We start from the raw sequence: 25695 nt of genomic DNA, 5'->3' as shown, positions 1-25695 counted from the left end.
TGTACCAGTTCAGAGTCCTATGCTACCACTCCCCAATTGTTCACCAATGGGCACACTTGTTTCATTGTGTGTGCATGCCATTGTTTCAGGATAAAGAAATTTTATTTTTGTCACAAATTGTGATCATGGTCAATCTGGAAAAGTCCAGTCTCCAGTCTCATGGCTAAGCAGAGGATCAGAGTACCTTGGTATTCTGATACACAGCAGCAACAAGTCTTATCAAAGAACAGAGTAAGCAGACTTGGCGAGGTATCAAGAAACTTTTCTCACAGTACAAGAGCTTCCGGCTCAGTGATGGCAAAGTCTTGAAGTGCACCTTTGTTGAAGCTTTTCTCATGGGCATCTCAACCAAGAGCCGCTTAAGTGATGTCCAAAATGTCACTTCAGCAACCAATGATGCCCCTCACCTTTTTGTTACAGTGGAACAGGAGGCAAGGACTGATCTTGCCTGGTGGCTGAACGACAGGAACCTCGAGGGAATTCCTCTTGGGTTCTTTTATCTGAAGTTGATGCTGTTTAGAGATGCATCCAAGGAGGGGTAGGGCACTCGCCTGAAGAAGACACCACCTCAGTAAGCTTGTCCTTAGAAGAAAACTTGAAATTGTAAGTAGTGCTTCCAGCATTGAATGCATTCTAACAAAGTTTTAATGGGATACCCGGGAGCATAGTAATAACAATACCATAGTGCCCTACATCAAAAAGCAAGAGGGCACTGTTTCACTCCACCTACAGGTTGGCAAAGCAGGCGCATACTAGGGTCTTCGGCAATGCTGTGGAGCTGTTAGCGATTTTATTCCAGACAAGAATGCTATTGCAGCCAAGGACAAGCTGTCAATGGAAATGATCCATTCGTCTTCGAGTACCATTGAAGCTTATAGCACTGTGGGAATCACCGTCTATATACTTGTTGGTAACACAGCTTGAAAAGAAATTCCCAGTATTCTGCTCACCCATTCCAAATCCAACAGAGGCTCTAGAGGTAGCCTTCCGACATCCACAGGACTAATGTTAATGCTTTTCTTCTATTCTATCCAATTTGATGAGTAATCGACAGGCTTTTGAGAACAATGAATCTTGGAATGATCCTGGTGATTCCCAAGTGGCATGCCAAATGGTAGCCAGATCTGCCAATGTTATTAGGAGAGCACCAAGAGAACTACCCCCAATGGCCTAACCTACTTTTTCAGCCCCTTCTGCAGAGGTACCACAACTGTGATATCCCTGTCTCTGTGCCAATTATCGAGCATCTGCCAAGAGTGAAAGGCTTTTGACGAGGCAATGGATATCAGTTGCCTGGATATCTGTGAAGATCTTCTGCAGCTGTTTACCAGGGTAAGTTAACCATCTTCTGTGATTGACATTATGGAAGGGATACTTCTTCAGTTAAAGCTGCTCTAAAACCAACAGATTCGTAGTCTACCTTTGTCAGAAGAAATTCATCTCTGTCAGTAGTTAGAGGCTATTGCTTGACCTTTGCAAAGTCTTCAGACTAAGGGGCATAAAGATTCTGCTTTCAAAGTCACCATAGAAACAAATTCCCTTTCTCATGATTTGTAATCTGTGCATCTCGTCAAAGAGACGCTGCCTCCTTCCTATGAATCGTCTGCACCTCCGATCTACAACTTGAGGTATTTTTATCATTAACCCTGGATAGGTACGGTCCTCGGACACCCCTTTAAGGGTATACTCGGACGCGAACGACCCCGACGCCAAAAAAAATTCTTGAAAAATCAGTTTTTGCAGTAACCTCCTTTTTTCTTTTGCCAAAAAAAACTTCAATGAATGCTTAAAACAACTGTAAAGATAAATACTACTCATCTGCAGAAAAACTATTTATTATAAATATTTTAAAAAATTAAGTAGAAAAAAAAAAAGACCTGACATAAAAATTCATAAAAAAAAAGTTTATACATATATACACAAATCCTTTTAGGAATTGATTCTTGAATGTTTAGGACACATCTTGATGTATTTTGGATGAAGTCAGACCCATGGAGGTGAAGATCTGAAATGAGAAAAAAAGGGTAACTTTTTTTGGCCAAAAAAAATTGTCCAAATTTCATGAATTTTTTTGGGTACCCAAATGAAATAGGAAGTGGCTAATTTTTTTAGGGAATAAACATATGTTATCCTAAAATAGAAATGTGTAAAAAAATCTTCATTATTTTGTAAATTACATTTATATCAGGGGCCATATCTAAAGGTAATTTTTTGAGTAATTGGAAATTTCGTAAAAAAATACATATATTTAATATATAATATGATATTTATGCAGGTAAAAATATACCAAAATATCACAAATTCTATAGGGAACAAGAATATATATAGATAGGGCAGCTTACGCTTCGGATATGTCCACAAAATGGCCGCCAACCACACTGACTCAGACTCCCTAATCTGCCACTTGAAATGTAGGAAGGGTATGTCAATTTCAAGGTGTTATTTACTAATCTAATTATTATTGGATATGCATAAAAATTGTATGGTGGGTTGCTGGATAATTGTCGATTATTTTACGCCTATAAAATTGAAATTCTGACCCAAAAAATTTTTTTTGAAGGGAAATAAAATCGAAAAAAAAAAATGTAAAACAATATTTTAGCTAAAAAAATTTGATGATATTCAATCAAAAAAAAAGTAAACAAAATATTCCGACAAATAAACATCTAGAGGAATCATTACTCTGTGATAGTTCCTTAGTACGTAGTAATTTTGAAAGAATTGGGAAAAAACGAAAAAATGGCAATCACCGGAAAATCGAACACATACCTATATATACGCCATATCTGGCTAAAAAAAAGATAGGCATGGGTAGCCAGATCATCTAGAAACACTTTCCAACACTATAAAAATATAAGTTTTGCGACACTACTTGCCAATTCCTTACGGTAACATGACTAAGCAAAAAAATGCAAAACAAATAAAAAGGGGCACTCGTGGAAAAATGGCCATTCTAATATACGGCATTTCAGAAAAAAAAAATTTCAGCCACGTGCTAGGCAAACCATCAAGGCATATTTTCCGACAAATAAACATATAAATGAAATATTACTTTGTGATAGTTCCTTAGTACGTAGTAATTTTGAAAGAAATGGGAAAAAACGAAAAAATGGCAATCACAGGAAAATCGAACACATACTTATATATACGCCATATCTGGCTAAAAAAAAAATAGGCATGGGTAGCCAGATCATCTAGAAACACTTTCCAACACTATAAAAATATAAGTTTTGCGACACTACTTGCCAATTCCTTACGGTAACATGACTAAGCAAAAAAAAGCAAAACAAATAAAAAGGGGCACTCGCGGAAAAATGCCCAACATTCTAATATACGGCATCTCAGATAAAAAAAAAAAGACATGCACGTGTTAGCCCAACCATCAAGGCACACTTTCTAACACATAAACATGAAAAAAAAAATCAATAATATACGGCAATTCCTTACTACGTAGTAAATTTTTACAAATATTGAAAAAAAAACAGAAATTGGCAACCGCAGTTAAATACCCAATATACCAATAACTACGTCGTATCTGACAAAAACAAAATCACGCATGGGTAGCCAGATCATCTAGACACACTTTCCAACATTAAAAAAGCAAAAGTTTTACGACACTATTTCGCAATATCTTACGGAAAAATGACTTGGCAAAAAAATTAAAAAAAAATTAAAAAGGGACACTCGCGGTAAAATGCCCGACATTCTAATATACGACATCTCAGATAAAAAAAAAGACATGCACGTGTTAGCCCAACCATCAAGGCACACTTTCTAACACACAAACATGAAAAAAAAATGAATAATATACGGCAATTCCTTACTACGTAGTAATTTTTACAAATATTGAAAAAAAAACAGAAATTGGTAACCGCAGTTAAATACCCAATATACCAATAACTACGTCGTATCTGACAAAAACAAAGTCATGCATGGGTAGCCAGATCATCTAGACACACTTTCCAACACTAAACAAGCAAAAGTTTTACGACACTATTTGGCAATATCTTACGGAAAAATGACTTGGCAAAAAAATGAATAAAAATGAAAAAGGGGCACTCGCGGTAAAATGGTCCTCGTGGTGATGAACGACATTTTAACTAAAAAAAAAAAACATGCACATGGTAGCCAAACAATCCACCAAGACTTTCCACAACTGATAACCTATACAAGTTGCACCATTCTACGACAATTTCATAATACGTAATAACTTTGATAATTATGCAAACTACCTCAGAAGAGTAAACTCGGACGCGAACGACCCCGACGCGTCTCAGAAATCGGGGAAGGAGTACAGCTACAGCAATGCACATCTGGACACTACTAGAGCGTGTAGGGGAGACACCTCCTGCAGGTCGATCACCCACAAATTCAGTCACAGGGGTGAGTCACGTGAGAAAAACCTGTTTTTTTTTGACGCTCGGGGTCGCAAACGACCCACCGTACCTATCCAGGGTTAAGTTTCAACACAGACTGAGAATTTGAAGTATATTTGTCAGCAATTTCATGAACTTTCCTCTAAATCAAAGGTGAGGTTCTTTATTTGATAAAGAAACTAAAGACTACCATAACTGACATACCGATTAAATTTCTCATCAAAATTGCACGCTTTATATCTTGTAAGTTTTTAGATTTTTTTCAGTGCAACTTCTGCAGTGCCTGGTCACTGGTATACTTTTTGTCAGACTCCTTAACTTACTTTTTCCTATCAGGTTTTTAAAATTTTTAGATTCTCTGATAATTTATTTGTGAAAGTAGAGCTTGCTAAGCTTATTTTTTTATATTTTCTTAGCAGCAAGTTTCTATGGATGCAGACATGTAATCTAATAGTTTCTTAAGGTAGTGTTCTTGCCCAATTACTTATTATATCATTCCCATGATTGTGGTTATGCCTGGACACAAGTATGTTTCTTATGCATGTTGCATGGTATTATAAATAATTCAAACCATTTTTTGTAATTGGATATTCCTACTAGATTATAACGTCTATCACATAACACTAAATCTGCTGTTCATTTTAAGTTGTACATAAGGTACCACACAGTACAGTGTACTATAGTTTTATTCTTTTCTTATCTTCATTAGGAAATTATCTCCGTAATCAAATACAGTATTGTAACATAGTTGTTAGTGTAATTTAAATTGTCAAAATTTAGTGCACATGCTTTTTTGTTGAGTAGTTTGAAATGAGTGTTCATAATTTATGCCTTGTTATTTTACTTTTTATTTTTATTTTTACTTCATTATTTCTCTTTTGGCCCTTATCTGCTTTCCCTACAGGGGATCCTATGGCTCATAACATTGTTTGTGGAAATAAGGATATAGTTTGGCTCATGATAGTGAGGATGTTTTCTTAAATAACCATTTGACTAAACAAATCGACCTTTGCAAACTTTTGTTTTGACAGTTTTCCATTGGCTACCTTTTTGAATAATAATTTTGCTAGAAAATCTGTGTAAAAGTCCAGTTCAATTGGTCTGATTTTCATAGAATTTGTGTTGAGAGATCTAGAATAGTTTAATCATTGCTCTTATTCAAGCATATATTTTTCTATTATCCCAGACTGCCTAAGAATCTGAAAAGCTGTCCTAGAAGAATGATAATCTTGTGGAATATTTAAACAATGAATCTGATTAAACTTTTTATATTGCAGTCTTCTGTTTTCTAAAAGGAATGCCAAATTCCAATAATATTACTCGATCTCAGAATTGAACATGCCTTGTCTGGTGGGTGGTTTACTAAGGAATAGTAATGTACTAAGTGATCATATCCTTCAATCCAGAAGTACAGTAATGTATAAGTTTTAAGAATTTAAACTTGGGGGTACTTGTAGACGAAGTTCAGCTAATTTTTATAGGTTTCTAGTAGTTTAGTTTTATTTGACCAAACTATTAAAAGAACTGGTTTGATTGCATCATGTTTCATTACTAGGCAACAGCTGCGCATGACTCGTAACGCTTGTTCAAATTGCTGCCTCACAACACTGGTTGTGAAGTAGGTCGTAAGTGCCTACTTCCTCTCTCTGCGATGAGACATCATTGCCCTTGCATAACCCTTATACTGTAAGTGTTTAGTGCTTTTCTCTCGTGTCTTTGATATTAACTGTCATTTGCGTTCTATCAATTATTTGTTAGGTTATGTGTGCCGTACGACTTTTGTCTTAATTCGATGAGTTCCTGCTCTGGCTAAGATTGTCACCCTTGTGGTACAGTTATGAGCCGGGTAGAAGTAGATCCACAACTAATTTGTCCTTCCTGTAGAGGTAAACGATGATCTGTGGAATCACCATGGAAGCACTATAGGGAGGTAGTCCTCCCAGCGTGGGAGAGATTGTTATCGTCACAAGAAAGAGGGTTCTCCTTTGTCTCCTACCAGCAAGGACAAGAAACGTAAGCTTGGTACTGTGGTGAACGTTGTCCCCCATCCAGCTCCTAAGTGTCAGGAGCCCACTGAGGCTCCAGTTACCGATGACGACTGCCATAATTTTTTGAAGATTTTATCACCCAATGTTTATAATGTACTTTGCAACTTGAACTTGAACCCGTTATTGAAGTGGTTTCCTTGGCTACAGCTGCTGTGGTTCCTTAGCCACATCATCTAATGTTTCATCTGTCCCTGATTATTCTGTTATGTCTACAACTCCCTCTCCCCCCCCCCAAGTGCATTGAGTGGAGATCTATACAGTGTGTCAGATTATACAGATAAGATTTTTCCCTCTTCAGAGGTGTCTCCTATCAGAGCAGTGAAATTATCTCTGTCTTCCTATCGGAACCCTAGAGTAGAGCCTGTCATTTCCCCCATACTGTGGCAACTTATTGAAAGGCACGTATTACCAGTCTCCAGCTTGAAATACCATGAAAGGCTTGCCTCATATGCCTGGGGGTCTTTGGCAGAAATCTTATTATAAAGGCTCCCAGGACACTTCACGATATTTCACTCTTTATTACGGGGTAGTCTGACTGTTTTGGCTGTTACTCCCCCCCCCAAGACTTGGCAATGCTTGACTGCTTTAAAAAAGTTTCTGCTTCAAAGCCTAAAAACACTGAAGTAGAGTATAACAAATCCTGCTGTACCCAGAATTTTGGCTATTGATTATTCGGCAAGGCTAAACATCCAGAACAATTAAGTCTGGATCCACCACTGTATCAAAAAGGGATTTTGACGAAGGAAAAATCTATTTCTGGGGAGAGACCTGTGGCGCCCGGTGAAAAGGAGTCCTTCTTAAGTATCTTTTCTGATAAAACCTTCCAATTATACCAGAGAAAGATAAAAGCATGGAATGCTGAGGTTACTACCCTCGCGCGAGCACCTTTTGGGTGTCGTGTATAAAGCAAAGGCGCGTGAAAACCACTATTCACAGGTTGTCTTCCATTTAGTTAATTCCTTCGTCAAAGGGATGGGCCTATACAACGGCCCTAGCCAAGTACCAGCGCCACACCACCACGCCACGACGCGAGCGCCATCTGAACAACATCCTTCTGTGATGGCCACGACGGCTTGGAAAGGAAAGGGTGGGATCGTGTAAATTAAGGGGGAAGGGTTTCACTGGGCGCCACAGGTCTCTCCCCAGAAATAGATTTTTCCTTCGTCAAAATCCCTTTTCTGGGTCGATCTGTGGCGCCGGGTGAAAATGTACCAGAGAATGCCTTCCAAGCCCAACAATAACAACCAATTTAATGAGGGGAGAGAAACAACACCATATAAAGAAAATCATAAATAATTAAGGTAAGTAGGCATAACACAAACTAGCCACAGGGCATAGTGGGAGTAAGGTTAAACAAACATAACAGGGAAGCCTCCGAGTATCAGAGGAAACATGCAACAAAACTGACATGGCTAAAAATATCCCGACCCTATAACCACGGTAAACAATAATAGTTACAATCATAACAACCTAATATGTAAAAAACTAGGGCTAACGAACCACCAAGGAAGCGGCGTCGTGGTGTGAGTGGCGGGTAGGAGGGAGAAGAAAAGAGATGGATGAAAGGAAGAACAAAAGATCACTGGGGAGAGATAAGGCTCCAAGCTGCAAAAGTTGGGTATTTAAGAGCCTATAAGTTCATTAGATAGTGGCGTTTGAAGACCATAGGAGACTCCCAACCCGTGAACTTTATAAGGTCATCAAAGTCCAACTTCTAGAAATAATTGATGGAGGTAGCTATGGACCGGATATCATGAGCATGGGGAAATGATCCGGGATTGGCTTGTTTAATGAAGTATAGGATCTATTGCCTAATACCACGTATGGAAATGGTACCTCCTTGTTCTCTGAGAAACAAGGGGCCAGACGATCGGGTAGCAGTCGTGGCTAAAAAGGCCCTGAGAGTGGTGACCGGACATAGAGAAGTATCTTGGAGAAGAGGAATAACCTTCCAAGGGGACCGCCTATTTTGGGGGTTAACGGCTGAATCATAATGGGGAATTGTCGAGTCCCTTTTGTCTGATTCGATGAAGAAATCGTTTTCCGGTTCAATGTTCGCGTCTCTACGAGCTGCCAACTTCCTGTAGCCTACCAAGTTAGGGTTTTGGCCATCCTTGAGTAATCTGACACAGTGAGTTTGGAATACTCGGGTCAGTTTGAGGAAAGGGATCCGGATGGGACGGAGTTTCCACTCGAGGAGGAGAGGAACCAACTGTTCTTGTACAGTGAGGTGGTACTAAAGCCACTTCGCCCCGGAAGGAGCGTAGTCGGTGTAAAAGTTTTTAGACGATTCACTGGGGGAGATAGGGAAATCTTCTTCTAATGGATCCAATCCCGGGGTAATGCGTCCATGGCATAAGCCCGAGGGTCCAGGGTTGGGGTCACATAACAAGGAAGTTTGTGATTGATCTGAGTTGTGAATAGATCTACCTGGATGCCTGGAAAGAGCCTGAGTATCCACCGGAATGAAATTCTGACTCCAGGGGACTCGTCCTGGATAGTGAGCCCGCTCTCACATCCTGGTCTCCCGCTAGGTGAGGTGCTGACAGGAACCAGTTCTTTTCTGTTGCCCAGGCGAAGAAAGTGACCAAGATCTGATTCAGGTTGGGTGACTTGGATCCTCCTCTGTTGCCGTAGTGTACTGCGTCTGTGCTGTCTGACACTACTCTGATGTGGGTCGACCTCGGAGGAGAGTCAGGGTCAAGAACACTGCCATGGCTTCGAGAACATTGATATGGGACTGTTTCATGGCGAGTGACCAAGAACCTGAAACATCTGATGTTCGGAGTAATCCCCCCATCCACCTAGAGAGACAGCTGAATGGAATGTCACTTGTGGAGGTGGGAATTGTAGAGGAACCGCTTTGGAGAGGTTTTTCGATTCGGACCATGGGCGTAGTCTCATTTTCCAGACAGAGGGGATCTTCGAGACCTTGTCTTCTTATAGGTACTGTAGCTCTCTTTCTCCAAAATAGATTGATGTCTTGAGTTTGGCTTTTATAGGAGATCTGTTACTGAAGTGAATTGGAAAAGGCCGAGGATACTTTCTAGGCTCTTTGGACACCTGTTGTGCTTGAGAAAATTCTTGATCTTGGAACCTATTCCTCTTACTTTAGGAAGAGAGAGACAGCGTGTGCTTCGAAAGGTCCCACTGAATGGCTAACCATTCAAAGTGGTCTGATGGTCGCAGGCGCGACTTATGGAGAATGACCCGAAATCACAGGTTGTCGAGCAACCGAAGTAACTCCTTCGTAGCTGTGTTGCCTTCTATGGCCGGCCGGGCCCAAATGAGCCAACCGGCCAGATAAGCAATGATCTGTATCTCTTGGTTCCTGAGTTGTTCTAACACTGCCTCTCCCAGTTTCGTGAATATCCTGGGATCAATGTTGAGGCCGAAGGGCATGTCTTGAACACAAAGGCTTTCCTGCTTAGGTGGAAACCCAGATAAGAAGAGAAGTTTCAAGCTATAGGCGCAAGCTAATAGCGGTCGGTAAGATCGACAGAGGTGGTGACGGTCCCACGGGGAAGTAAGGTCCGTACCTGAGAGACAGTCAACATCCGGAACTTGTCGCAGAGAATGAAAGAGTTTAGCTTGACAAGTCCAGGTCCACTCTCAATGCCGACAAGCCTTTCTTCGGAAAAGTGAACAGGCGGATTGGAACTTCAGTGATCGATCCCTTTGATTGCTTTTTCTTGAGTAACCCTGTGGTGTACTCTTTCAGGACAGGAGTGGATTTCTGGATGAAGGTCACTGGCGGAGGAGGAGGACCTTGTGGCCATTTTCCTCTCAAACCGTTAGAGATTATGCTATGATCCCACAGACCGAAGGTCCAATGGTCACGAAAGTGGTAAAGTCTTCCCCCTACCGGGACCACCGCGTTGTGAGGGAGTGAATCTAGGTCCTTCCCTACTCAGAGCCCCCTTTTTCCTAGGCCCGCCTTGATGGCGGGACTGTCTTCTACTCTTGCAGCTTCCTCTCTGGAGTCCTTGAAAGGAGCCTGAGGGTTCGGATCTAGGGCTGTAAGCAGGCAAAACATCCCAACGGGGTTGGGCTGTGTACCTGGGGAATCAGTGAGGTAGACCACCTGATGAGGGGGAGTCAGATGCAAAGGCGTCGAACCAGAGGAAGGCTGTGTTGACGAGTGGGAAACCGACTATCGATTCCTGTCTGATAGAGGTCTCAGACAGAACGTACTTCCAACAACTGACCCAATCAAACCAACAAACGTGTAGGTCGAACTGGGAAGGCAGAGCTTGGAATTATCGTACCCCCCAGGCTGACAACATCCTGGTCCAGCCAGATTGGGCCTGCCCTTTAGGAAATAATACAGTTACCTTCGGTACCTTGTCTAACCTAACCAAGGCAATCTCTTTCAATTGAACGAATCCGTTGAATGGGAATTCTAGTACCTGGGAGTAAAATCTAGGTCCCCTAGAGGGAGGACGTCTATGCCATCCAGATTTATGGTACCACCTATATCCGAGTTCCTGAACGGCACTGACTCACCACCATACCTTAGAGCTGCGTCAGAGCCCCTTGGTTTTCCCTAGAATGTGTTGCTTTTAGCATTCCCAGTTTATGCAGGGTAACATGAACACCAGGATCCTTTAAGAGTCCTAGGTCGGTGACGTAGGTAATTGCAAATCTGAAGGTTCAAAACTCATCCCCACCTACCTGCCCGTCCATGGGGTAGTCGTCCAACCTTAGAGAGGACACTCCGAGGAGATAGGGACCTCTAGATGGAGCATTCCTTCCCAACCTCGATATCCAAGGGCGAAGAGCCTCTCTTGCAGGCCAGAGAGATTCATCATCATCCTGATGGGAACCATGCAGGCGAACCTTCTGTAACAGAAAGGGGACATAAGTCTGGATGTTCCTTGAACTTTGGTTAGCGATCCTATTCACAGGCTGGGATCAGCTGTAAAACTCCTAAAAAGCAATTTTAAAGAAAAGTCATTTAATGTACTATCTTCTGGGGTATAGTGCGACACTTGTATTCATGAAATGTGACACCGTTGGCGCATTCGCCACTGGGTGGAAAATTTATTTCTATATGAACTCTATGTTGTATGGATATTTTTCCATATTTAGACAGTTAGAATTGACTATGCATAAATATAGGCATAATTAATTTATTTCTATTTGAACACTCTGTTGTATGGATATTTAGCCATATTTAGACATTTAGGATTGCATATGCATAAATATAGGCATAATTAATTTAATTCTATTTGCACACGATGTTGTATGGATATTTATCCATATTTATACATAGTTAGAATTAAATATATGCATAAATATAGGCATAGTTACGTTCATATATTTTTTGTATTCATGTTAAATTGTTTCCTTTACAGGTAAAACCAAAGACTGGCCACCCGTGGTCTGAATGATCTCTGTCTGTACCGGAGCTCCGGTAACCATCCCCGGTACAATCAAAGGTCCGTCACAGTGACAACGTGAACCAGAGGAAATCTAATATTAACCTCAATGCTGATCGCCTGTACGATATCCTGTTAAGCCAGAGATTCGATGAAAAGGATCGTAATGACGATATTGTGATTATTCATGAAAAGGGTTCATACTCTGATTCTGATCATCTGATTGATCTCTGTTTGTACCGGAGAACCAGTGACAAAGGTCCGTCATCGTGAAAACGTGACCCTCAGCGGTACGATAACATTCCCCAATACTGAATCTCTGTGCTATCCCCAGTGAAGCCGGAGATTCGATGAAAAAGGGACTGTAATAATGAAACTGTGAAAACCTCATCGGTATCACATTGTTAACTCCGGTTCTGGACGTCTGCTTGATCTCTGTTTGTACGGGAGATCGGGTAGCAAAGGCCAGTCCCTGTGAGATCGTGACCGTCACCGATACGATAACATTAACCTCAATGAATGTTTGTGTTATCTCCAGCGAAGCGGGAGATTCGATGAAAAAGGGACCGTAAAGGTGTAATTGAGATCAAACATGACAAAGGTTCGTGTGCAAAAGGCCTCAGCCGGAGTCTGAGTGCCGGATTTCACCGTTGCACTCCAAATATCTGACTAGTTCTCACCCAATGAGTATCCATTATAGCGGAGTATAACCCAAGGCGGAGCTAAGCATAACTCAAGGCGGAGCTAAGGGTGTCGGTATAAAACGACCCCAATTAATGACTCATACACCAACGTTTCTACTAATAGTGTTAGCTATATTAACAGTAACCACATCAATAAAACGTGTATAACATTAAACGTACTATCATCAACTCTGATAATAAGAGGCCTGAATAACTCGTGATCGTATAAAAAAGGAGAACGGGAAATTCACCTCTCTTACTCGAGCTAATAAACGAGCACCCTATGCTCTCACTCTCAAGGTTACATAATAAAAGCTAACATCACACAATAATATAAGATAAGTAAAAAATTTATTGCTTCTTCTTTTTTTTTTTTTTTTTTTTTTTTTTTTTTTTTTTTTTGTAATAACCAAGAACGAAGAATAACGACAACGTAACTAATAAATAAGGATATAGTCTAAATCGAGCCTTCCTGGGGCGAGTACAAACTAACAGACTAAATCGCTAAACGTTTAAATCGCTATTCGCCCAGTACCATTGTTGGCACTATAGGCTAATATCCAAATGTTTGTATATTTGTAATTTACCTAATGTCTGTTAACGACATAAGGATAAATAACTTAAAGCAATCTGCCGACCTGCGAGGGTCGGGGAAGCAGTGACATGCCTTTAAAATAAATATAAACACCAGCCTTAGCTAAAGGCAAGGCAAATATGTGTTAAGTGTATGGGCGACCTCCGGTGAAGCCGGAACGTAATGAGATGTCCTGAATAATGCCGCCTTAGCCAAAGGCAAGGCAAATATAAGTGTGAAGTGTATGGGCGACCTCCGGTGACGCCGGAGGATAATGAGATACCCTGAATAATTCAATTGTGGCTAATAATTCAATTGTGAAGATATAAAAGCCAAGCCGCAGCTAAAGGCTAAGGCTTAGATCATAGCAAAGCGTATTTACAATCTCCGGTGAGGCCGGAGGGAGAAGAAAGGTCCTGAATAATTATTGTGAATAAAAACACAATTGTAATAACAATGGCTATTGTGGATATGGCCGTGGCCTCAGACCGCAGTAAGGGCCACCGGAGGGTCGTATCTAAACAATATGAAGCCCGTCCCATGCAGTAAACAATATATAAATATAACAATAGAACGAAAGTCATTGAGAATCCCTCAAGCCGGAGTAGAACTCAAGGCGGAGTGGAAAACGTTCATAAACTACTCTCGAGCCGTAACGGGGAGAGGACGAAACACTGACCAAAATAACGCTAACAATTGAAAAATCACGAAAAAATAATAACTCGTAAGTTATCATCCACCCAGAGGGGGAGAGGTGAGGGAGGGAGAACCCGTTGAACGCACAAAACGGAAAACGGGAAATCCGCTCAACCACCGGATCTAAGAAAGAAAACGAGAGAAAGGGGTAACTCGTGACTGCGAGCAGAAAACGGGGACCCCAATCTCTCGCTCTCTTGGACACAAAAACAGGACTAAAAATCACACAACACTATTATAAATGTATAAAATAAAAATGTACATCCATATAACACTACGATCGAAGAATAGCATCTGCTAAAACTTAAAATAAATAGCACAGTCGAGTGACGAACGCCTCGGTGGGGCGGTTACTAAACAAATACAAAGCTAGATCGCTATCTCGTTCGTAGGCTGGACTTGCTAGCAAAAAGTACCATGAGCATAAATACACAAAAAATAATAATAATAATGGTTCTAAAGGCATAAGGCCAGGGACTTAACCAAGAACCTAAGTGACAGAGTACTAAACGGGCAGACAAAGATGAATTCCCAAACAAGTGAACAAACAATGGCCGCCATGAAAGGCCAGACGGGAATAATAAAACAGACTATACTGGATATAAAACACAAGCCCGGTACAATAAAAAACTGTCAAAACAAACTATGGTACTTAACATTGGAATGTGTGAAGATGGGGCTTCGGACATGACAAAATAAATCCACGATTGACAAAAAAAAGACCGAGAGCACCACAAACATATATCAACACTTAAGATTCCAAAAGAAGGATGATGTTCAGATGGCGCTCGCGTCGTGGCGTGGTGGTGTGGCGCTGGTACTTGGCTAGGGCCGTTGTATCTGCCCATCCCTTTGACGAAGGAATTAACTAAATGGAAGACAACCTGTGAATAGTGTTTTTCACGCGCCTTTGCTTTATACACGACACCCAAAAGGTGCTCGCGCGAGGGTAGTAACCTCAGCATTCCATACTTTTATCTTTCTCTGGTATAATTGGAAGGTTTTATCAGAAAAGATACTTAAGAAGGACTCCTTTTCACCGGGCGCCACAGGTCGACCCAGAAATGTGATGTCACTGTGTGCTGCCATTTTAATGCGCAAGGTAACTTCTCTGCATCTTGAGAAGGCCAGCAGGTCTAAGCAAGTTGTCATCGCTAACCATCATATCACGAAATGCGTGACCATTTTGATGTGTTGTGTATTCATCTACAACTTGATGATATAAGTTCGTTACCGTACATTCACCACACCACAGAGGGTATGGTAGATAGTCTTCCTATTACTTTGAGGATCCCCGGTGTTTTATAAATTTACGGTTAAACTATGAAAAAATCTTTATCTACACTAATGATAAGCCTGTCTTACACTGATGACAAACCTATTAGTCGTCATGAGACCTCACACTAGCGCCTGACCTAATGTTCATGAAGCTGAAAGTATGGGCTCTAAGGGATGCCATTTTATTATGGATAACTGCTTTGCAGATAGTGTATAGGTAGAGGTGTGGAAATTTTCCTCCTTCCTAAGAGTAGACTCCCCCCATCTGACAAAGATGAAGGAACTAATAGCAGACTATGTAGACGTTGCCCCCACTGTAGGTGTTCTAGGTGGCAGTCTTGAACACTATTGCCTTATAAATCGATCTCTGAGCGAGACTTTATTTCCTCAGTTGCTAGATGCAGACTTTTTTTATAACGGGAGTGAGCTGGACTCCTCCCGTTTCTTCTCCACGTCCTATTCCCGTCACAAGGGTAAGGAAGGACATCCGAGGAAGTTGAAAAACTCTGCAAGCATTAAAACAGAACCAAATTGACATTACAGTATAATTATTGACGACTCTCCAGAGAGCCTCAGTGTGCGTGCGAGTACTAGCTCTGCTGACATAAACCCCCTTGAGGGCCCAGTGTCAAGTTTGGAAGCCTCGCACTTTTAAATTATGAGCCTCATATGTCGTTTGAATGGATTAGAGGAGCCTCTTGTGTAGACCGCAAATGGATGGTGCACTTTCGCCTCCTCTTTCTACAGTCTGAAAGCCCCAGACACAGGTTCGATTTGGTACTTTTTAATCGGACTAATGATGCGCAGACTTACTGTATGCATTACACAAGTCTTTGCATCGGGAAACAATTTTAAAGCTTGTAGATCCTCGAAACTCCCACCCTTACCGCTGTACATCAGAGACTTTATTTTTACATACACTGGTACTTTAGAGTCCATTTCCTATTGATGCTGATGTTGCTTATCTGGTCCCATGAGTACCAGCAGAGAGAGACTATAATCTCTCCTCCATTGTGTTTAGGCCTGAACTGGCAAACATAGAGGTTGCAGCTGTTAGAAATCCAAGCCTGCTTGTTCATAGACCACTAGTCTGGAGCAGTCTCTCACTTTGCGGTAGTATTATTATTACGGTATTATTATTATTATTATTTATTATAGTCATCGTGATCGTGAGCATCTATCATTCTACAACCCTAGTTAGAAAATAAACTTGCTATAAGCCCAAGGACTCAAACAGGGAAAATAGCCCAGTGAGGAATGGAAATAAGGAAATGAATAAACGAGAGGTAATAATAATTAAAATAAAATATTTTAAGAACAGTAACTACATAAAAATAAATCTTTTATATATATAAACTATTAAAACTTCAAAAAACAAGAAGAAAAAAGTGTGCCCGAGTGTACCCTCAAGCAACAGAACTCTACCCCAATACGGTGGAAGACCACAGTACAGAGGCTGTGGCACTACCCAGCTCTAGAGAACAATGTTTGATTTTGGAATGCCCTACTCCTAGAAGAGCTGCCTGCCATTGCTAAAAGTCTCTTCTACCCTTGCCAAGAAGAAAGTAGGCACTGACCAATTAAAGTGCAGTGGTTAACCCCTTGAGCAAAGAAGAACTGTTTGGTAATCTCAGTGTTAAGTGTATGAGGACAGAGGAGAATATGTAAAGAATGGGCCAGACTATTTGGTGTACGAGTAGGCATAGGGAAGATGAGCCGTAACCAGGGAGGATGATTCGATGTAGTACTGTCTGGCCAGTAAAAGGACCCAATGATTCTAGCGGTAGTATCTCAATGGATGGCGGGTGCCCTGGCCAACCTACTACCTATTATCAGTTGGATTTGTATGTAACCTTGTTTGGAAGAAATGGAATGGCTTCATGTAGATATGTGTTCAATGATCAACTCATTACACCATAATTAAGTCACAAGATTACAGGATTTTTAAAAACTGGTTAATTTCAAGCATAAAGAGAGCCATAGTAGTATTGTAACCATTCCAATTACAGTATACTCATTATGACCACTGAATTTGAATTTTAAAAAAGCTTGAAGTTCTAGGTTTGATATTTTAGATCATGTTTAGTAAAAAAAATATAAATTTCTTTTGAGATAAAATTGTAATAAAATTTGAGAAAGCCTTCAGGATGTTAGTGATTTTTCAAAGAGGGTCTTGAAATAAGCTAGTTTAGAGTTATTAGTTTTGTAAAACTTCTAGAATTATTTGTTTTACATCTTGATTATACTAATACTAACAGATATTGAATAACTTTGTCATATTTTTTTCTATGGAAATATTTGCTATATACTATGTACAGTATTTTAGAATTCTATTAATTCTGAATTCATATTATATATTTTTTTACAGCTTAGCAGATCAGTTGGGTCAAATTGATGCAGAGGATATAAAACCATTGTACTTTGTTTTGGAAGATAGGTGAGTAGCTATCAAAACTAGGAAAGTCTTTGTATTCCATTTGCCCAACTAAAAAGCTAAGGTCAAAGTGATCCAAAGCCTGCTTTCATGACAAAAGAAAGAATGATAATTGAATGCTAAAGATTAAATGTGAACTGTAAAAGTTATACTTCTTTGCAAGCACAATCATCAAAATAGAGTGAAATATTCAGTGCAGTATTCTGTATATTTCTATGAACCTCCCCTGATGTTCATATTGCTTCTTTTCCCAAAGCTTGGTTTAATAGACTTTTACCCATAAACTCTGAAGAACGAGTATGTGTGAACAATTTGAGGAACTATCTAGATATGGTGCCAAGCCTTAGTTCTTCCTACATCATAACTTATTCTTTTGGGGAAATTGCATTTTAAAAGTGTGTGACGCTGTCTTAGCCAGATGCTCTAAACTGCTATCCCTTAAGAGATGCATTAGCCCTTAGGAGATCAGAGCTAGTCAACTCCCTCCTCCCTTTTCCTGCCCTCGGATGGAGCGACAGCAAATGAAAAGGTAGGGAGGTTAGGACACAATCTTATGTTAAGTAGGGCAGTGGTACCAGGGTTGCTCACTCCCCAGGAACAACCAGGGAACTCGCCTTTTAAGCCAGTTCCACAGCAAAGAAAACTCCTACCTCCAACAGATGCCCAACAATCTAGGAGGCAGACTCTACCTACCTTTTGTTAGAGAGGGCATTCTTCTTGACAAAGAGGATGAGGGCACAATAGTTCACTAAGGAGGGCCAGGAATCTGACCATCCAATAATTCTATTCAAGACTCTCGGTAAAAGAACTATTCTTGTATGAGGAAAGTCTCCAAATTCTTGGCCAAAGGAGCTGTGGAAGAAGTCTCAAATGACTCTCCAGGCTTCCTCAGAAATCTATCCCTGGTAGACAAGCTGACGAGGTGTTGGAGACCCGTCATGGATTTCTCCCACTTGTACCTCTGTGCTACAAAGTTCAAAATGGAGACCCCAGCATCAATTCTCCAGGCCATCAGGAAGAAAGAGATATTACTGCTAGAGAGTTTTGGGGTCCTTCGACTGACCAGAAAGTACTACAGTGGATCCTTCTCCCTGGTCAGGGTTCATTTCCCCTTTGCCTACACATACACTGAATAGTCTGGCTTATTCTTTACATGTTCTCCTCTGTCCTCATACACTGGACACTTAAGATAACCAAACAATTCTTCACCCAAGGGTGAACAATGGCCACTTCCCTCTTGGTAAAGGTAGAAGAGGCTCTTTAGCTATGTTAAGCAGCTCTTCTAGGATAAGGACACTCCAAAATCAAACCATTGTTCTCTAGTTTTGGGTAGTGCCATAGCCTCTGTTCCATGGTCTTCCACTATCTTGGATGAGAGTTCTCTTGCTTGAGGATACACTTAGGCACCCTATTCTATCTTATTTCTCTTCCTCTTGTTTTGTTAAAGTTTTTGTAGTTTATATAGGAAATTTTTATTTTAATGTTACGGTTCCTGAAATATTTTATTTTTCCTTGTTTCCTTTCCTCATTGGGCTATTTTCCCTGTTGGAGCCCTTGGAGTTATAGCATTCTGCTTTTCCGACTAGGGTTGTAGCTTAGCATATAATAATAATAATAATAATAATAATAAACTTAAGACGCTTACTTCCAGGCCCCCATCCATCCTGCTTCGAGGAAGTACCTAAGGTTTCCCTTTTGAGACAGATTTTCAGTTCAGGGTGCTGTGCTTCGGCTTGTTAACAGCCCCTCAGGTCTTCACCAAACTCTCTGCCTTTGTCTCAGCCTGGATTCATGCCATGGGCATCAGGCATCTGAGATATCTGGTCGTTTGGCTTCTAGCAGAATCCCGAGCTCTTCCGTTAAAATAGAGACCTACACTTAGATCTGTGCAAGGAATTAGAGATCAAACTGAACCTGCAGAAGTCCAGCCTTTCCCCCCAGCAGTCCATCAGTTATCTGGGTATGGACATACTTTAAGTCAAAGCCTTTCTATCTGACGGAATCTCGAGGTTCAGAGTATTGACAGCAACCATTCTGAAATGGAAACTCCTCCTTTCCTAATCTTGGCAGAAGTTACTAGGCCATCTTTCCTCAGAGAAACTAGTCTCTTTTGGGAGAATGCATCTGTGTTTGGTGCAGTGGGCTTTGAAGAGCCAATGATCAGACTATAGACCACTCTACAACTCTGCTACAGATACCTCAGGAGATGGTAAAAGCCTTTTTTGGTGGCTGAACGAGGAGAACCTGTTAGCGGCAACCCCCCCTTAAGGCTCCTCCGCCACAATTCCTCCTGTTCACAGATCTATCATACCAAGGGTGGGATGCTCACCTAGGAAATCAGCAAATCTTGGGCCTATGGTCAGAAGAGGACAAGACCTTTCACATAAATTTCATGAAAAAGAAAGTGGTGCAACTAGCATTGCTCCGCTTCTCAAAGACAAAGAACACTCCATGGTGTTTGAGTGACAATTCCACAGTGGTGACCTGCATCTCCAAATGAGGTGCAGCCTCTTCTGCTATGCAATATAGCAGTAGAGATGAAGTGGACGCAGTTCCAGGCAATCTCTCTTGGCGAGGATTATCCCTGGGAAGAGGAACATAATTGCAAACCATCTTAGCTGTCCAGGGACAACAGTTGGTTCAGAATGGTCTTTGCTTCCTCTAGTTGCTAAGAGACCTATGCCTTTGTGGGATTCCCCATCTCTGGACATGTTCGCCAACCACTTGAATCACAAACTCCCGATGTATCTCTATAGCCCCAGACCAAGCTACGGTGGTGGAATACTCCTTTCAACGCCCACGAGATGGACTGGACATTACAGCTTTCCACTATTTTGTCTGATTTGTCACACAGAACAGTCTGAACAACCAAGGGTGTCAATGGAACACTAGTGGCCCCAAAGTGGTCAGCAGCAGAATGGTATCCAGAATGGCTGGAATTTCTCACAGAATGAGAACTTTCAGAAGGGCCAAATCTGCTAGGCCAACCTCGCAAATGAAAATTTCACAACACACTGCATTGCCTGTACCTTCATGGCTGGAGACTATCCAGCGTCTTTCGAAAAAAAAAAAAGCTTTTAAAGACCAACTGCTAAGCAGCTTGGCAGATCTCCGAAAGTCTTTCGCAGCAGTATACCAGGAAAAGTAAAAAAATCTATGGTTGTTGCCGTAGGAGGAATATTGCTCCACTCAATGCCACTATTCCCCTGTGCAGACTTTTAGGAGTTTGTAAGGAACAAGAAGGCACTTTGTCACTGCTGTGAAAGGCTCCCGCTCTGCCTTGCCTTCAGCCAAGAGAGTCTTATCTTGCCACATTCCTGAGGGTGGAGAGAACCATCTTTGTTTTTTATTCTTGTTTTCGTGGCCAAAAGCCAGAATCCGGTTGATAGCTATCTTGGATTTGATACTTGCACAATCTTCTCTCAAAGATGTTACTGATGACCCAGATGTTACTTTGTCCTGTAAGAGGTATGCGTAAGTATTTGAAAAAAAACGCAGTATCTTCGGCCTAAAATCTCCAATTTGTTTGTGAGCACTGGTCTCTCCCAAAAAGAAAGTAAGTACTGTATCCAGAAACACTACTACTTTCTGGTTGAGAGAAACAATCCTGAGGGCTTGTAAATCCTCATGGGAAGTCTCTCCAAGGGCACCCCTCAAGCAGACGTGATGTACGTAGCTTCCCACAATCTTGGCTTTCTGCAAAAATATGTAGCCCTAGTTCTAAAAGCTGGTGTTTGGAGGAGAAACCACTTTCACTAACCATTATCTTAAAAGATTGCCCACACAGGTGTTAAGGCACTTTTTTTTCTAATTCTTTTTTAGCCCCTATTGTTGCAGCACAACAAATAATCTAACCAAGTTATTATGGGACATGTGACTGTTCTTCTCTCAGGATTGTTGCCGCACAACGAATAATATGCTTACAGTATATCACTTTATCCCTGACAAAGCATTCAATTCTTTAGGATTGAACATTAAGCCTTTCCTCTTTACGAGACAGCTACACTGTTTACGAATAATTCACTTTGATCTCTTGCTATTAGTAATAGTAATTGTATCTTGAGAGAGGAAGGGCAGACCTTTTTAACTTAATGGAGATTTCCTCCCACCTAAAGGAAGACTCCCATATAAATGACTTGGAAGTTTGTAACCCTGTAGGAATAAACTACAAATTTGTGTAAATTTTGTATTTTTTCTACCTATATAAACCAGTCATTTATCATTTATCAACCAGCCTGCAAGTCATTGACGAGGTGAGTGTTGTGGAGGAATTACATCGAACAGGTATTGTCATGGGCTGCAGTTGCCTAGCAATAAAGCAGGATGCAATCAATTTTTTGTCTGGTAGTAGAAAACAAAACTAGGATAATTTCATAAAAAAAATGACTCGGGTTTGTATAGCTAGGAAAAATATAGTACAACATTTTTGGTGTTCATAGCAAGGTAGAAAAAGGAATATTTAAGGTGCATGATTAATTCCATAGTAGTTATCTTTATTAATAGAGATGACTGTATTTTACTTTATGATTGATTTTGCTCATCACTGGATTACTTAATGTGCAAAGTAAACTGGATTTTGAAAAAAAAAAATACAAGATTTATCACCAGAACTGTTTTTGCAGAATGTTGATTGTTTCATGGTAGTGTGGAAAGGAGATTACTGTTGAACTCTGCATTGACTAAAAAGTGACTCGGTCTACTCAAACAAATTAAATCGCAAACACCAATGTCTACAGTGCGTATGTTGCCTACTAGAGACTCGAGAACTTTGATCTAAATCTGAGGTAATAAGAGGTAATAAGTTTTATTACAGGTGTGATTTTTATAGAGAATATGGTCCTTGTAGATGGAACTTAGTGCATAGTAGGGTTTGGCTATCTTAAGGACATTTACTGCCCCAAATGCTCTTAACAGCATGTATTTTTGTGTGTGGAGAAGGCAAGTGATCTGAAAGTGTTTGTTTAAAATTGTAAACTATAGGGTTCTATTCCTTTGCACTAAATTTAGTAAAATAATTAACTGCCACTGACATTTTATTTATTAACTGTCTGTTTTTATAACTGGAATACAAACCAATGCTATTTATAGGGGTATTACTTTCGGCGAAGCCAAGATGGGCCATTAGACTTTTAGTGAGGGTTAACCACCCATACCGCTAGTTAGCGGAGGGCTGGGGGTCAGTAGCTACCCGTCTCACACTCCTGTGATTATAACTCTCTTTGCTTTTGGCTTGGGAATAGACCCTTCTCTCGCCCCTCTGGAACTGACCGGCCTTTTGACATTTAATATTGTTTTTTCTTTTATACAGTATGTTTTCATTTTTCATTTTTATATACAATATATTACAAGCTATCTTTACAGTGAATGTTGCATTTTGTGTGACAGCATATTGTGCCAGGTTCTCAATGGTGGAGAACCTCCCCTTACAACCTTCCTCCCTTGAAGAATGAACATCGGCCGCTGCCACAGGGGTTAGTAGCTACCCGTCTCGCACTCCTGTGATTATAACTCGCTTTACTTTTGGCTTGGGAATAGAGACTTCTCTCGCCCCTCTGGAACTGACCGGCCTTTTGATACTTAATATTGTTTTTTCTTTTATACAGTATATATGTTTTCATTCTTCATTTTTATATACAGTATATTACAAGCTATCTTTACAGTGGATGTTGCTTTTTGTGTGACAGCGTATTGCGCCAGGTTCTCAAGGGTGGAGAACCTCCCCTTACAACCTTCCTCCCTTGGAGAATGGGCATCGGCCGCTGCCGCAGGGGTTAGTAGCTACCCGTCTCGCACTCCTGTGATTATAACTCGCTTTACTTTTGGCTTGGGAATAGAAACTTCTCTCGAACTGACCGGCCTTTTGACATTTAATATTGTTTTCATTCTTCATTTTTATATACAATATATTACAAGCTATCTTTTCAGTGGATGTTGCTTTTTGTGTGACGGCGTATTGCGCCAGGTTCTCATGGGCGGAGAACCTCCCCTTACAACCTTCCTCCCTTGGAGAATGGATATCGACCGCTGCCGCAGGGGAGTCATCATCATTTGGATGCTCCTCAGTTCAAATGTTAACGTCGCCCTCTCCTCTACGTGTTCTGAGAGGGAATCTTCTTGCAGCCATCACAGAGGTTGACTTGGGTCTTGCTCTTTCTCACTGACAACGCTGCTCACTTTGTGGGTGGACAGCAGATCCTCTGCGGGAAAATACCTTTCCCATTCAGGGGTTAGGTTGTGCTTCTGAAGAGTTTTCTTCATTAAGTGAAATAATAACTTCGTAAACCAACTTTTCAGGTTCGACTTGGCTCTCCTCCTTGGGACCCTTCATGATGGTCCTACGGGTTTTCTTCCTGGCGGAGGGTATGCATGATCTTAGCTTGTCCACTCTTCATCGGGGAATTCTCTTCCCGCCATGTTATTGAGTGGTTCTCGCAAGTAGTTTGTGTTTGTCAGCTGAATTAATTAATCCGTAACTAACCGCCAAAGACTACGCTCCCCCCCCCCCCATAATGAGCTGACTCTTCCGTTGGGGGTGGAGCAAAATCCGAGGCAAGAGTCTTCTGTAGATGATCCTCTCTCTCGTTTGTGAGACCACCCATAGAGACACCTCTTTGGAGACCTTCCAGAGATAATCCTGCTGAGCAGTTTTCTTGGCTTACGATCATCATTGGCAAACTCATAGAGTTCGTAGTCCTCTTCGTTGCCTCAGACACATACTTTTGCCTTTGGCAAGTAGACGTCTTTCTCGTTGCCGACATCTACCGAACGATCGTCAAGTACGGAAGAGTCTAGTCAGTCTTACCGGTCACCCTCTGGTTCTCGACTCTCACCTGTCTAAATGGACTATCCTCGGACTCGGCATATGCCAGCCTTGACGTTCCCCTGTCCAACGCTCCTCTCTGACCTCTCGCCATCGAACTGCTTTTTGTGGCTCTTAATCGCTCGTTGAATCTTCGGGGTTCCCGACCTGCCATCCTGGAGCATGGCGCTAATTGCCAACTCGCCGATTGTCGAACTCCAGCTCACAGATTGCCAATCACTGACTGCTAGCTTGTCTTTCACCAATTGTCATCTCCAGACTGCCGATTGTCAATAGTCAGCTTGCAGATCACCAGCTCGCTGATTGTTAGCTCTCGGATTGCCGATTTCTAGTTCGCCAACTCGGCAATAGTTTAACTATACTGCTGTTAAACTAACCGGTTGTAGATTGCCAGCTCGTTAAGTGTCTTCTCAGATCTCTGCTCGTCAATCGCCACCTCGCTAAGCTTCTTTTAAGATCTCTGCTCGTCAATCGCCACCTCGCCAAGCGACTTCTCAGATCTCTGCTCGTCAATCGCCACCTCGCCAAGCGACTTCTCAGATCTCTGCTCGTCAATCGCCACCTCGCCAAGCGACTTCTCAGATCTCTGCTCGTCAATCGCCACCTCGCCAAGCGACTTCTCAGATCTCTGCTCGTCAATCGCCACCTCGCCAAGCGTCTTCTCGAATCTCTGCTCGTCGATCGCCACCTCACAGCTAGACTACTCGTTAGGTCGCTGATCGCCAGCGTACCAGTAGCCAGCTCACAGATTGCAAGCTCGGCGATTGCCGATTGCCTGCTCGTGAGTCGCTAGATCTCCGATTTGCCTGCTCACAAATCACCGATTCAATGGCTCGACGATATTCGGCTTTTTACAGGTCCCACCAATTGCCGTTCTACTGTGGCAGGCCACAGTTCTCAGGTCGTCAACTTGACATTTGCTTACATCGCCTATTGTCTATCTCTACGTCAGATTGCCGATCCCCAGCTTGCAAATCGCCATTCGTCAGCTTGCCGATCACTGATTGCTAGCTATTCTTTCACAGTTTCTAGATCTCCAGTCTCGCTGGAAATTGATCTCTAGCTTGCTGATCGTGAATCATCAGCTTGCAGATCACCAGCTCGCTAGTCGTTGATTGTTAGCTCTCGGATTGCCGATTTCTAGCTCGCTGATCACCTACTCGCCAATCGTTTAACCATACTATACTGTTGTTAAACTAACCAGTTGTCAATTGCCAGTTTGCCAAGCGTTTTTTCAGATCTCCGCTCGCCGATCGCCACCTCACAGCTAGACCATTTAATAGGTCGCTGAATGTCGGCTCGCCTGTCAAACGCGCCTTTCTGACCTCTTGTCATTGAACTGCTATTCGTAGCTCTCCATCGCTCATTGAATCTCCTGGATTCCCGACCTGCCATCGACGACGTG

General features: G+C 41.6%; 1 protein-coding gene and 1 long non-coding RNA gene across 7 annotated transcripts in view; one reads left to right on the top strand and one right to left on the bottom strand.

Moving 5' to 3' along the window:
- Positions 1-25695, bottom strand: part of LOC137624491 (GTP-binding protein Di-Ras2) — a 611765-nt gene that overhangs the window by 35946 nt on the left and 550124 nt on the right. The window lies entirely within an intron of this gene.
- The window catches only part of LOC137624489 (uncharacterized), a 93532-nt gene that overhangs the window by 9668 nt on the left and 58169 nt on the right, over positions 1-25695 (top strand). For 5 of the 6 annotated variants that reach the window (XR_011040738.1, XR_011040737.1, XR_011040739.1 and 2 more), the window contains exons 2-3: positions 17405-17473; positions 22093-22264. This is a non-coding gene — a long non-coding RNA (uncharacterized lncRNA). The remainder of the gene's footprint in view (positions 1-17404; positions 17474-22092; positions 22265-25695) is intronic. The other variant, XR_011040741.1, reaches the window with a different exon arrangement.

The sequence above is a fragment of the Palaemon carinicauda genome, chromosome 31, assembly GCF_036898095.1.
Source record: "Palaemon carinicauda isolate YSFRI2023 chromosome 31, ASM3689809v2, whole genome shotgun sequence".
In the NCBI taxonomy this organism is placed as follows: Eukaryota; Metazoa; Arthropoda; class Malacostraca; order Decapoda; family Palaemonidae; genus Palaemon; species Palaemon carinicauda.
This window is presented reverse-complemented; position numbering and strand designations above follow the sequence as displayed.